We start from the raw sequence: 12,214 nt of genomic DNA, 5'->3' as shown, positions 1-12,214 counted from the left end.
ATAAACAGATAAGGGTACATACTTGGAGAATATTTTTCTGTAGATCAGTAAATAACAACACATATTTCTTCTGCTTTAAATAGGGTTTTGATGAAACAAACAGGACAATATAAGATCTTATGTTAATTATAGCACAAAAAAGTGAACACAAGTTAATTTCTTTATCTTTTTCTAGTTCAGCATTATTGCTTTACTTTTATATTTCCTGGTGATTTTTTTTTTTTGCTTACTTTATTGAACAAACTCTCCCCCTTCTTTTCTATTTTTATTTTTTAGTAAATTCTGCTCTTTTCAACCAAAGTATAACAAAGTCAACAGACTAGTTGTACAGTAATGAGAAAAGCAACAAGGATCTCCTTCAGAGAAAGACTGAAGGGAAACAATTTGCAGGAGTTCAGATTTATTCCCCTATCCTCCCCTCTAAATATTACATCGCTCAACAAAGAATTCTTGTTTAACTGTATTGGGAAGTGTGTAGCAGGACTATGTTTAGAAATACTACAGATGTAAAGGTACATATGTTAGCATTGCTAGCTGGGTGTGAGCACAAGGAAAATGAGAATTTCAATTCATTATACTGACATATCATATAAACAAAAATAATAAGAGTACCAGGATTTTTTTTAAGCCAGTGCCAGAGCAATTTTTTATCCTATTCATAATTGCAATCTCAAAAATTAGTAAGAAGAAGCAAGGAACTAGAACTCTCTGCTTAACACCCTTTTCTTCCAGTCCTTCCTCCAATCATTATTGGAACATTAATTTCAGCTCAGTTTTAAAGTTTAAAATGAACATTTCTGCCCATTTGCATTGAACAGTGAACCACTGTTCCAGAATTTCATTTCACAAACCATAACACACTGATTTTTGCTAAAAAGAGATTTGTAGTTGATTGCGACAAAAAAATATTATTTAAAAATTTACTATATCGTTAAAAAACATGTTCTTATAGAGGAGAAATTCAAAACAGAAAAATACAGCAGTATACAATAAAATGAATCAATCAGCAAACAGTTACTCCTTACGTTCCATTTTCTGCACACATCACTGTATTCTAAAAAGGTGTGAGGCTCTGACCACTAGTGTCAGGACCGGTTCAGGAACTGGGAACCATGTCCCCGCACCGAAATTTGGGCGTGGGATGTGCTCCCAGGCAGGACGACAGGCGACCGTAGTGTAGGGCTATGGGTGCGTTGTTGAGGTAGGGATGCGAGGGGCGCCCCTAACCTTCGGTTTGGGGAGGGAGGTGCAGAAAGGAAAACAGAGCCACCCCACTGGGCAAGGAGGAGGCGGAGAAGTGCCACAGGAGCTTAAGAGGACTGTTGAGAGAACTGAAAGTAGTTCAGGTTGGCTGGAAGCGGGGCAGGGTGCAGGACTGGCCCAAGGTAAGAGAGCTAGCTCACGATGAAAGCGGAAACCGGATTCCGAAAGCCTGATCAAGCGAACGTCAGGAGACAGGACTTCATCTGAGGGCACACGCAGCACATAAAAGATTTCTAACGGAGCAGCACGACCAGATTAACATTAAAATAAAGCATCTAACTGGCTGCCCTGTCGAGATGGGGGAGGGGCAGAGGCTGAGAGCAGTGAGCAGGTCAAGCGGGGTCAGGGTGGGAGACGCTGGTGCCCTGCACAGAGGCAAAGTGTGGTGGGAGCCACATTCAGATGACAAGTGGTACCGACGTAAAGCGGGTCCTGGGGATTAATGGTTTGGGGTTGAGGGCTGATGACCGGGTGGTATGGATGTCGTTGCTAAATGGGGAAACACGGGAGGTTTGGAGGAAAGGTACAGAGCTTTGTTTAGAACACATAGACTTTGAGATTTCTGTGGCACCCACGTTAAATATGCCTGGACTTGAAGACGGGGCGGTCTGGAAGCAAGATGACGACGCTCTGGGAGTGGATGAGACCGTCCACAGCATGCACAGGGAAAACGGCCCGGATAGCTCCCCGGGACATGCTTAACACACATGGAATCCCCAAACATGCCGTGACATAGGTAGGGGATTTCTTTGCTCCAATTTTGCAGGTAGGGAAAATGAGATTCAGAGTGGGGGCTTGTTCATGATCATCTACCTGGCAGTGACTTTCCCAGACAATACACTCCCTCCATACCTTACAAATTAACTCACTTCATCAGACTGTTGAAACGTATCCTTTCTCACATTTTTGGTACAGTGAATAACAGAAATGAACTTTGCTTCTAAATAACTTTTGTTCCTCTTTCTCCCAACCCTCATGATAAACTATTAAGTGACCAACTTTCCTCGCCAGGTATTTAAGAATATGTAACCATTTTTAAAACTGAACAGAGGAAAATGTTAGAATGTATCTCCACCGGTAAGTACACAACTTCTCCCAATTCTCTGTCCTGCATAAATAAACCCTGACAGCGCCTGGCTGCACACTTCTTAGCTCACCACATCATCCCCGGTTTTCCTATCTGCAGGACGTGCCAGCACCCCCGCCCTCCGCCCTCCTCCAGCGCACCACCTGCTCCCGGCGCCTCCCCCATTCTCCAGCCCGCTCGCGCCGGTTCTCACGCGAGGCCCGCGCCCCTCCCCGCTGCTCCAGCCCCTTTCACTTCCACAGAGCTTAGGAGTCGGAGCTGCCCGGCTCCTGGCCCAGCTTCCCGGCTGTTCCGGCGCTCCCGCTTTTCTGCACTTGCTTCCCGCCGCCGCCGCGCCCCCTACGAAGTTCTCCCTCCTGCGCCGCCTCCCGCTAGGACATCTGGGCGGTCCCGGGCCGTCCGGCGCCGATTGGCTGCCTCTCCGGAGCCCCGCCCCCCGGGCACGCGCAAGGGGTGGGGCGGGCCGAGGTGGGCGCGCGCGTCGCGGCCCCGCGAGCTCAGCGTTCGTGACCCGCGTGCTGTCCCCGGCGTCCGCAAGGCGGAGGCTGGCGGCGGCAGAGCCATCTCAGGGTGGGGACTTATGTCCTCTGAAGAGTCCCTCGTGCCCCGCGGTGCTCTTCAGCCGCGGCGGGCCGGGAGTGCAGCGGGGACTGGGAGCTGCCCAAAGGGCAGTCGCCGTCGCCTGCCCAGTAGCCCGGATGTCGCTGCCCCCCATGGCGGGGCCGCGGACGCTCCTCTGGGCCCTGGAAGGAGGATCGTCTTAAAGGGACAGCGCCGACTTCTAGCCAGAGGGGCGGCGCGTCCTGGCCGCGGTGCAAGACCCCTGCCCCAAGGGGTCGCCGCGGCGCCGCGGCCCAGAGTCCTCCTCGGGTCGGGCGCGGTGGGAGCGCGGTGCGCTCTGCCCCGAGACGGCCGCAGATGGCCGCCGGGAAACCAGGTTTTCCTCCGGCCGGACCTGTGGCCGGTGGCGCCGCGCGGGGCCGGGAGGCGCCGGCCTGTGATTGGCGGAGGCCGCGGTGAATGCAGGACATTGTCTGGTCGCGGCGGTCTCCGTCCCTGCCCGGCCGCCCTTCCCCGGATCAAAATGGGTGGGGAGCGAGGGTCCCCGACGCCCTGTGCCCACCGGCCTTGGGGTCCTTCCAGGGGTAGGAACACCGTGGTGGGAAAATGTAACTTTTTGGAGATCGCAGATTCTGAGAATGGCGTATAAAGGTGCTGTTTCAAAATACAAAATCATCCTCAACAAGGAAAGGAAATAGCTGCATTTGACATAATGGTTTAAACTGAGATGAAAAATATTAAGGTAATTGTAAAGGACCAACTGTTATTAAAAAGAAAACCCAACCTAGCTTTGTCTTCAAGATTCCTTTAATTAGGACCTATGGCGATTCATTCGAATGTCCTTTGTAAAATTTTAAGCAAAAAAGAATAACTATATATGTATTTTTTTCTTAGTTTCCATGCGTTAAAGAAGATGCTGACTAGTTAGCTTTCCAAGTTTGCTTCTATTGTTAAAATACTCTGCTTCTGGTTCTAGACTAAAGATCTTGATACTAGGTTTATCCTACGTATTGGATCGTATCTCAAGGCCTTGGAACAGATGAAACCCTTTAAAGAGCCATTGAGATTATGGCTTTGCTCAGATTGTTTTTGAAATATGAGGGAGTTAAGTGGAGTCATAATCTTATAGACTGTAATTTTGAAAAGTAGAGAAATTAGGCTGGGCGTGGTGGCTGCACCAGCACTCAGGACTTTGAGGAGGGAGCATCGCTGAGGCCAGGAGTTCGCCTCTACCAGAGCATCATAAGTAAGGAAGCCCCGTCTCTGGGGTGGGGGTGGGGGATTGGAACAGTACAGAAATGCGGAGATCAATCAGTTACTATTAGTCTAGTAAAGAGGAGGATTTTCTTTCTTCCTAAAAATGTTTTCTGGGTAATGGAACATCATGATGATGATGGAATGGAATATTGTTCCTATTTTGTTGCCCAAATCTAATAAGTGGAAAGATGGTAAAAGAGGAAAAACATGGCATGAAATGAGAGAGACACCCGTGGAAGATGTTTGGAGGGTTTTGAATAAAATTAATTTGGTATTTGCTTTTCAAGAAACTGGATAGGAAAAAATTGCTGTAAAGTTAAAAGTGAAGTTGTATTGAAATAGGTTTTTTTTTTTTGCAGTTTTTGGCCAGGGCTGGGTTTGAACCCGCCACCTTCGGCCTATGGGGCCAGCGCCCTACTCCTTTGAGCCACAGGCACTGCCCAAAATAGGTTTTTTTTTTTTTTTAACATAAATTTCATGCCTTTGAAAAATTAAAAAAAATCAGTGATCTATTTACTTGAATAATCAATTAAATTAATTATCAATTGAGAATTAAAGACTTGGGAACAACAAACGAAGGAAGGAAAGTGTCCAGAAAGATAAATGTAATAACATGTTTCATTACAAGAGGCAAGAAAGAGGCGTGACCTCATTTCATACTGGAGGGATTTCCATTAAAACAGATTTGATGTTAAACAAACTTATCTTACAGACTTTCCTCAAAGTTATATTAATGTGATATGTCTTTTTTTTTGAGACAGAGTCTTACTCCATTGTCTGAGCTGCAGAGCCGTGGCCCCACCCTAGCTCAGAGCAGCCTCAAACTCCTGGGCTCATGCGATCTTGCATCAGCCTCCTGAATAGCTGGGACTACACCATCTATCACCTTGCCTGGCTAATTTTTCTATTTTTAGTAGGGATGGGTCTCACTCTTACTCAGGCTGGTCTCAAACTCCCAAACTCATAGGATCCTCCCAGCTCAGACTACCAGAGTGTTAGGATTACTGGCATGAGGCACTGAACCTGATATGTACATATATGTGTGAAGATATGTATATATGTGTGTGTATATATGTATATATATAATTTATTTTTTATTGTTGTTATGGCAAGGGAAGAAATGTAAAGAAAATTGTAAAATGTTGTTGCATCTTCATCAAATAACAATTGTTCTGGGCTTTTTGCCCTCACCTATCACTATTTCTTATAGGAATTAAAAAGCAGAAATTATCAGCATTAATGTACACAGCTATGATCTAATACTAATAAAAAAAGCAGAAATTATGAAAAAAGAAAAAGCAGAAATCTTCAGCATAAAGATTCTGCTGTCCTTGGAGGTGAAACATAAATAATTGTTCAAGTGATGAAAATTTAGCTTTATTTAAATCTCTAGCTTTTAAATTGTTGATTTTTATTATTAAATTGATTTTTCCTGAACATCCAACAATTTGGATATTAAGCTGAGTGAAATAAAAATAAGTAAGTTGTGGGCGGCGCCTGTGGCTCAAGGAGTAGGGTGCCGGTCCCATATGCCGGAGGTGGCGGGTTCAAACCCAGCCCCTGCCAAAAAAAAAAAAAAGAAAAAAAATCAGTTGTTTATAATGAATGCAAGCATCACGTAATATGAAATAGACTATCAGGTATAAAATGCCTTTAAAAACAAGTTTGAGACTTTTCCAGCAAGCCCTTCTCTTAGGATTTTTGCTTTGGTATTCAGTACATAACATAAATTAATCCATGCAGAGTGATAATATTTGTAGAACACTTGATATATGACAGAAACTTCCATATACCTTAATCTTCACAAAAATTCTAGGAGCAGGTATAATCACTATTCTCATTTGTTTAGTTAGTTAGAGAGACAGTGTTCCTCTGTCACCCTGGGTAGAATGTTGTGCCATCATCACAGTTTACAGTCACCTCAAACTCTTGGTCTTAAACAATCATCTTGTCTCAGCCTCTTAAGTAGCTGGAACTACAGGTGCTCGCCCACCTCCACACCCAGCCCCACTATTCCCATTTGTGAAGATACAGAAATTGCAGCTCTGAGTCTAGAGTTTCAGTAACTTCCCTAAGGACTGACAGTGGGCACAGAGCTGAGATTCCAAGCTAAAATCCTACCTGACTGTTCAAAGCCGTGTGGCTATGTGTTTTCTATGTGCCTGCCTGCCTGCCTTCTTTCCTTCCTTCCTTCTCTCTCTCTTTCTTTCTTTTCTTCCTTTCCTTTCCTCCTTTCTTTTCTTTCATTCCTTTTTTAGCAAAGAGTCTCACTCTGATGCCCTGGGTAGAGTGCTGTGGTGTCACACAGCTCACAGCAACCTCCAACTCCTGGACTTTGGCGATTCTGTTGCCTCAGCCTCCCAAGTAGCTGGGGCTATAGGCGCCCGCCACAACGCCCAGCTATTTTTTTGTTGCAGTTTGGCTGGGGCGGGGTTTGAACCCGCCACCCTCTGTATATGGGGCCGGTGCCCTGCCCACTGAGCCACAGGCGCTGCCCCCTATATTTCTTTTGCTACAGAAAGTGAAGCATCCCTCTAATTTTTAACAGAAATATCCCTTCAAATTTGCATCTTCTGTCTTCTTTTAAACAGACCTTTAGCATGGACAGTGGTGCATGGCTTAGTCTTCTCACCCATCTATTGGTTCCTTTTCCCTCTCTCTCTCTCTCTCTCTCTCTTCCTTCCATGGTGTTAATCCATAGAACCTGTGTTACTGCCTGTGTTTGTGGCATCTGATGCGTCAGTCCCAGAAGGGTTCTTGGCATACCTAGTCATTGTGGCTGAATGCCTAGTTGTCACTCAGTCCTTCAGAAGGTGAAGAAGGAAGGAGGAACCAAGAGTTCAAGGCAGGACTTTTGGAGGTTCAGTTGCATAGGGGGAGACAAGGGAAGGACTGTGCCTTTAAGACGTGGTTCTGCACCTCCCCTCTGGTCCCACCTTCCCAATTTACCTTGCCCTTTATTCACTTTAGTTTTCAGGGCTTGTGGCCCTTTTACTACTCATCTGTGGCTCTGCCAAAGAAAGGAGAAAAAAGACAGTTGTCGGTTTCCCATCAAGCCCAGGGTTAAAAAGTTAGAAATAAAATTATTCTGAAAGGGATCATTTGCGACTCATTAATCCATGTGATTTCTGATGCTCATTATCACTGAAAATTGAGTTGGCTGAGTCTGTTTAACTTTTGTGATTAAGGATCAGTGTGAGGATTTGATATTCTGGGGGCTGAGAGGGACAAAAGGATGGTATCCACCCATCCTCCCACTTCCACCTCCCACCCATACTTAGCACTTAATGCTCTTTATCTTTGGCCAACAAACAGTTCTCCAAGTCCTGTGAATCTGGCAGGGAAGCCCATGGAGCAGCATGGAGGAGGTGGCAGCAGCTGGCAAGGCCAACACAGTGAGTCACACTGCTGCCAGTGGGTGACAGGCACAGCCTGCAGGACACCTCTGCAGGCCCAACTGAAGAGGAATACCTGGCCTTATAGTAGCTGATGGGTGTGTGTATGTGTGTGTGTGTGTGTGTGTGTTTTTATTTATTTATTTATTTATTTTGTGTGTGTGTTTTAAACTAAGTCCCATAATTAAGATTTACCCTCTGATAGTTTTCAAATCAAACTATTAAAACATGATACAAATGTATAAAAATATGTATTTATTTTTGAGACAGGGTCTCACTCTGTCACCTTGTCTAGAGAGCCCTGGTGTCATAGCTCATAGGAACCTCAGACTCTGGGGCTCAAGTGATCCTCCCTAGTAGCTTGGGACTACAGGCACATGCCACAACACCCAACTATTTTTTCTATTTTTTTTTTTTTTTTTGTAGAGACTGAGTCACTGTACTGTCCTCAGGTAGAGTGCCATGACGTCACATGGCTCACAGCAACCTCTAACTCTTGGGCTTACGGGATTCTCTTGCCTCAGCCTCCAAAGCAGCTGGGACTACAGGTGCCTGCCACAAGGCCCAGCTATTTTTTTTGTTGTTGTTGTTGCAGTTTGGCCGGGGCTGGGTTTGAACCCACCACCCTCAGCATATGGGGCCGGTGCCCTACTCACTGAGCCACAGGCGCCGCCCTAGTTTTTCTATTTTTAATAGAGACAGGGTCTTGCTCTTGCTCAGGCTGGTCTCAAACTCCTGAGCTCAGGCAATCCTTCTATCCTCACAGAGTGTTAAGATTATAGGTGTGGGCCACCATGCCCAGCCACGTAAAAATATTTTAAATTGGATAACAAGCACCAAGTTTTACTAAGGTGTGTCCTAGAATTTCTCAGGTGAGTACTCTCCCTTGGCCCCAGCGCACAGCAGGTTCTGGCAAGGCCCCTTTCTCTATAGCCCCTCAGGATAGGGCAGGGGTGGCTTCCCACTGCTGCTGGTCCATGGGGGCCTCACCTTATAAATTCCCTTAGCTCTGCCTCTCCCTCCGTCCTCTTTCTTTTCTTCTTTCTTCCTTTCCTTTCCTATTTTCCTTTCCTTCTCTTCTTTCCTCCCTCCCTCCCTTCCTTCCTCTCTCTTTCTTTTCTTCCTTTCTTCCTTTCCTTCTCTTCCTTCCTCCCTTCTCTCCCTCCACCCCCCTTTCTTTTTCCCCCATCACAGCCCTCTGCATTCCTCAACACTCTCCATTGTCCTTACTAACACGGACTTCATCAAAGGCTGCCTTTTCAAAAGTCCCAAGTGAATATGCCTTTCATTTCCCCCTTGGATGGTGCCTGTGTCACACACCCATGTGCTCCAGCCCTGAGCTCTACCTCCAGTCTAGTCTCTGACCTTTCCCTTCTGATCCTTGTTCTCTGCTACACCCACTACCTCCCCCTCCCCCACTCTGAACCTTGGCTGTGCTGCTCTTTCTGTCAAGGATATTCCATGAAGACTTCCTTGAGCTCCTTCCACATGGACTACTGCCTCTGTTTTTGCATTTCCTGTACTGTGTTTTAATTGCTGCCTTGCATTTCCAAAACTAGAAGTTCTTTAAGGTCACAGATGGGTGCCTCACTCATTTATAGTCTCTGGCACTTAGCACAAAGTCTCAAGCTTGATAGAACTTCATAAAGTGATAGATGAATAATAATTGAAAATAAGTTCTGTTTCCTCTATTGATTCTTTTTCTGATCAGCTTTCTAGTTTTTAAAAGTTGAAGTTTCCTTTATTTCGATCTTGTCAGCATTTATGTGGATAAAATTACATCCCTTAATCAGTATGTACAAGTTAGCAAGATTTTATGACACTGTTTACAGCAGATATGCTCCCGAAAGTTTGATAAATTAATACTTATAATTCAGGTGCTTTTAAATTTAGTGTAATTTGATTTCTTTATTAGTAGTGAAGCTTTTTCCTTTGCTCTTAGTGGATAATTCTCTAAGTTATATTACTTTTTCCTTTATCAGATTTGCCTTAAGAAAAGTAATTCTGTGTTGTACTCTCCTGCATTAGAAGTAGATTTAACTCAAAAATATCATTTACTGTCTTTTGCGTATACACAGGAAAATCGGGGCCACACTGAAACAGACATGGTTTTCTTTGTGGTGATTCCACCATTTAAGTGTTTTCAGCAATGGGAGACCGGGGAGGACAAACGTCTCTGTCCCTCCCTGTGTTTCCCCAACTCTCAAATTTCTGTAATTGGTTTTCCACATTTGCCAGGAGTCTGTTTCCTCTTAGCATTGAACATATTTAATAGAAGTCTTGTAATAGTTCCAAAAATAATAAAACTGGTCCCAAAAATAAAAATGATACATACACAACACCTTGGGTTTCTGGGTCATGGCTTTGGTTTTGCTAAGTTCTTCTTAATATTTTTTAGTGTCAAATCATGTGAAGGAAATAAAAAGGTTTTCTTCACTGTAATAAAACCCACTAAAGAAATGCAATCCGTGGTGGGGGAGGCGGGTGTTTGCGCACAGTGTGGCCATCTCAGTGTCTGGCACTTCTCTGCAGTGATGTGAGCGGGTGGCTAAGGTTACGTGTAATGCCGTATCCCAGAAGCAAGAGCTTATGTTTCTGATGTACCCTTCAGGCTGCTCTTAATCTGCTGAAATCCACTCCTCACACTGTCAAATATTAACAGAAAAAGCGATGTTAGCTGATATTTTATTCTACCCCATCCTCATACTTATATGGTGATTGAAGTATCCCAACAATAAATTTCTCTGCTTAAATAATTAGATGTTTGACAAATGGAAGAAAATGGAACTTCCTGTAAAAGTATTATTTAGATTAAATGTTATTATAATGAAGGCATCTTTAAGTGTTTAACATCTGAGAGAGAAAGTCAACTGACACACGCTGGTAACTAGGAGACTGATAACAAAATCCCTAGGATGGTGGGCAAGGCGTCTTAACACTTTTTTCATGAGTAAGTTAGAATCCAAAACATCTAAGACCTTGGCAATAAAAAAGTAATTCTGGTGAAATGGGGTCCATGTTGTCTCTATTAAAGCATGAATCTCAAGAGCCCTGGGATTGTATCTTCCGATTCACACCATATTTGAGAAACCTTGTCCTTTCCCCACATCCATTACTTGCTGCTTCTAATTGAGCCGCTCTTTTCTCAGGGACCAGGCTGGGTTGTGAACTAAAGGTCTTGCTGCAGCAAGTGTGGTCTGAGGCTGCGCCTGACCACACCTGGACCCTCTGGCTGGGAGTCTGTATCTTAACAGTCCTGCACACCTTTCAGCCCCGGGGCAGCCCAATCCGAGACCAACTAGAAGCCCCCACGGCTCAGGAAGTGTACACTGTGTGTGCCATTTTAGCCTGTTTGTGGGAAGTGAAAGGACGGGGGTGGATGTAAAAAAGGCACAAGCACCTCACAGAGCTTGAACTGTGGTTCAAATTATATGTCATCACCTTCAAGGTAAGATCAACAAACAACCATGGTGGGAGGATTGTCATTCTCTGGGTAAATATTACGCTTTAAATCTGTATTGGTCTCCACGGCTGCTGTAACAAAATACTGCAGACCGGGCGGCTTAAAACAACACGTTTTATTTATTTTCTCCCGGTTCTGGACCAGAGTCTGAATACCCTCTGAGACGCTGGGTAGATTCCTTCCAGCCTTTTCGGCCGCCTCGGGCACCTGCGGCTCCGGGCAATCCTTGGCGCTCCTCGGCTTGCAGCTACAGGGGAAGAGGGGACAGGGGCAGAGAGGGCCACAGGCGCTGGGGAAGGTCTCTCGGAGCATCTTTATAACCACACTCGGGGCGACTCCCACTCCCACTCAGAGTCCGCGGCCCCGGAGCCTGTGTTTGTAGCAAGCCTCTGACTAAGGGAGACACGGCCCCACGTGCACCTACCGCGATTGCAACAAGATACCCAGGCGGTCTCCCTAGAGCCACAGCCCACACTGCGCTGCCCAGGGCGCACCCCAACTGCGCTGCCCAGGGCGCACCCCAACTGCGCGTGGGGTTGGAGGAAGCCTGAGAAGCGAGGGGGCGGGCCCGGTGGTAGGAAAGCCCCCAGGGCTTTGTTGTTAGAGTGCTGTGACAGGTGATAAAGGCTCTCAACAGTGTCAGAATGGACACTTTTATTGTTGTGAGGTCCACACACTAACCCCAAACCTTGTGAACTCGAGGTGATTGCTTCCTTATCAAATTTTTGTACCCATGGAAGGTGATCCGGCTCGCACCTGTGATCCTAGCACTCTGGGAGACTGAGGCAGGTGGATTGCTTGAGCTCGGGAGTTGGACACCAACCTGAGCTGGAGTGAAATCTCGTCTTAACGGCGCAGTGGCACCGGAGCCTGTAGTCCCAGCTACTCTGGAGGCAGAGACGGGAGCATCGCTGGAGATCAAGAGTTTGGGGTTGTTGTGAGCTATGATGACGTGGCACTCTACAAAGGGCGACAGGTTGAGACTCTGTCTAAAAAAATAAAATAAAATAAAAAAGAAAGTTACGAATATTTGAGCACTATGTGCGAGGTACTATGTTCAGTGCTTTGGGATTGGACAGTTCTCCTATTAGTTAAAAAGGGGGGGGCAAATTAAAACATTTAGGAAATTAATATTGTTCATTTTTATTTCGCCAATTATAGACATGAAAGAGTTGCTGTCATAAAAGA

The sequence above is a fragment of the Nycticebus coucang genome, chromosome 13 (genome assembly GCF_027406575.1).
Source record: "Nycticebus coucang isolate mNycCou1 chromosome 13, mNycCou1.pri, whole genome shotgun sequence".
NCBI lineage: Eukaryota > Metazoa > Chordata > Mammalia > Primates > Lorisidae > Nycticebus > Nycticebus coucang.
This window is presented reverse-complemented; position numbering follows the sequence as displayed.